General features: G+C 32.3%; 1 long non-coding RNA gene across 1 annotated transcript; it reads left to right on the top strand.

Annotated features, from left to right (window-relative positions):
* The first annotated feature begins 355 nt into the window (after positions 1 to 355).
* Positions 356 to 1,349, top strand: LOC122063375. The gene is made up of 2 exons (XR_006135316.1): positions 356 to 711; positions 785 to 1,349. It is a non-coding gene; the product is annotated as an uncharacterized LOC122063375 (long non-coding RNA).
* The last annotated feature ends 1,307 nt before the right edge of the window (positions 1,350 to 2,656 follow it).

Genomic DNA, 2,656 nt, shown 5'->3' with positions numbered 1-2,656 from the left:
GTTCTTCTCTTTCTTGCCTTATTTTTAGTTTCTGAAATTTTATGTTGTCAATTGAATTTGAAATCAAACAGAAGGTATCATCACAGCAAACCAACCAACAACATACAGTACCCATTGCCTACTCCACCGCAACCAACACCACCCGTTCTTTGACTCCATTGTTATTGTTCATCCCAACTCTTGTACTGTATCTTTGCCTTCTCTTATGACTTGGATCTGTCTTTTTTATTTTATTGTATATGATTTCTTCTTTTCTTAAATTAATTCGTGCTAATGCTATGGATTGATTCGGGTAGAAGTTCTTTTAGTACATAGCAAATTATATTATTATGAATAAATACGCAATTTGTTGGAATCATATTATGTCTATGCAATTTGTAGGAATTATATTATGTGCAATCATTTCTAGCCATCAACATACTTTCAAATGATTTTGCATTACTTAGATTTTGGGTCACAGTCATCAGCCTTGAAGTAATTATCATAATGTATCATTTGCATTTTTAATGTTACAGAATTTTTTTTCTTTGTTTATCCCCAAACCTGAAGAACTTGGTAATTCATTATTTTATAAGATTAATTTTTTAGAATTTAGAATTATTGATTGGCAGGGAACAAATGAAAATGAGGGAGACTCAACATGGCCCCTTTTGCTCTTGAAATAGATTATCATGTATTGCAGAACTAATACAATATCATATCCTGTAGCAGGTAAAATGTGGAAGAAGTGGTGAAAATTTTCATTTCATGTAAATTCTAGGTGAAACTGAATTTAAAATTGTAGGGTTTCCATCAGAATGATTCTAGGTGATGGTGATATTAAATTCTTGGTGAAGTTGACTTTAATTGTTGGGTTTCCCTCTGCTGTTATTATTATGGATTAAATTGAAATATCCCAAAAAAGCGTTTATACAATGGCAGTCCTATGGTCGAGATTATGCAAGACTTCAGCCCTCCGTTGGTCTTTAAGTGTTGGGAATCAAGGCCACAATCTATACCGTTAAAAATCCATTTCTCTGTTTGCAAAGGAAATTGGATGGCCAATTAATAGTTTTGGATGTATTGCATGGCAAGAAGATTACAACAGACTAAGATCTCTTAATTTACAGAAGTGCTTCTTTTTTTTTTTTTCAGATAGAACAAGCCTTGAACCTTTGACCTTTAGATTGTATACACAATCAACAAACCATTTAGGCATCAAAGAGGCTTGTATTTCAAATGAGATATCGATATGTTATAATTGGGCCTTACTGCTAGGCTGAACATTGCTCAAACCTAAAGATTTACCCGATATTACAGAAGGTGTAATCTTGCATGTATTCTCAAACTATGTACTATTACTGTTGTTATTTTTGTTTCCCTTCATCTGACTGTTATCTTAACGAATGAGGAATGTGATACCTTCTTATGAAATCACTAGGTGTATTTGGAGAGAATTTTGGAAAATCAGAAATCGATTCCTTTGTTGAAGAACTAAAAGAACATCAAGTTTCCAATCTGTTTGGCTTCTTCAGTTTCAGCTGCTGTTTTAGGCTGTGTTTGGTAGCCAAGAGAAGAAAAGAAAAGAAAAAAATACAAAAATTGTTCTATTTTCTTGGTTTAAAATTTTCATTCTATTTAGAATATCCTGAATCAGGAGAAGATTCTTTTTTTGAATTTCAAAATTCACTTGAATAATGAAGTATTCTTGTGATGCCAAAAAAAAAAAAAAAATCTTGCCTAAAACACAAGAAAAAAAAAAAAATTTCTTTTCTTCTATTGGTAGCCAATCAGACGTAGTTTTTTTTTACCGTTTCATTTCTTTTCTATTCTTTTATTTTCTTATCTTTTTCTAGAATCTTTTTATTTTCATTTCTTTCTTTTTCTTCTCTTGGCTACCAGACACTACCTTATTGTTGCTTTGACCTTTGAGAGGAAGATATGGTTATTCTCATGTAATAATTTTCTAGCCAAAAATTCATCCAAAAATTTTTTTTCTAGCCAAAGGAACTTTTGCTAGAGTAAACTTTATACAAACATAAGGTTGGAGATATTTCCATAATTTCTTTGATCCACACAAACACACACTAAATACCAATGTTTTCACCACGCGTGCATTTGGAGACTGAAAGAGATACTGTTCTGGGTAATTTTGTAATACTCAAATTCTTTTGGGATAATTTTTTTTAGGATCAAGCTTCCTCCTTCACTAGAATCACTTCATCATGTCTGAAGGTACCATTGGATTGGCATGATGAGAGGTAGTTTTGATCTCGTACGGTAAGAAGTCGAAATTAAAGACACAAAAGTCTAATCACAAGATCACATTACCAGCAGATGAAAGAAATCATAGTCCATTTCATTAAATAGATTAGAGGGGTAATTTGACAAATAAAACCCCAATTACGATTAATCTTGTAACTTTCCCTTGAAAATTTCCATACATCATCCCCATTTCCCCTACTACATTCCCTATTCTCATAACTCGCAAGTGGCTGATGCCAGTTACACCACTCTAACCACATTTCGTGTACCGAAGTGTTGTGGCTAAGGCTGAGGTCTAGTGCTTTTTTAGTGAGTATAGTCAATTCAATTACATTCTATCGTACAACTAATTCAAAGGTGACAAAAATATGAGTTAGTGTTCATTTTCCATATTAGAATGATTTCAAAATAT

Source organism: Macadamia integrifolia, unplaced genomic scaffold, assembly GCF_013358625.1.
Source record: "Macadamia integrifolia cultivar HAES 741 unplaced genomic scaffold, SCU_Mint_v3 scaffold1305, whole genome shotgun sequence".
NCBI classification, from domain to species: domain Eukaryota; kingdom Viridiplantae; phylum Streptophyta; class Magnoliopsida; order Proteales; family Proteaceae; genus Macadamia; species Macadamia integrifolia.
The sequence above is the reverse complement of the archived record's forward strand: the minus strand, read 5'-3'. Positions and strand labels throughout refer to the sequence as shown.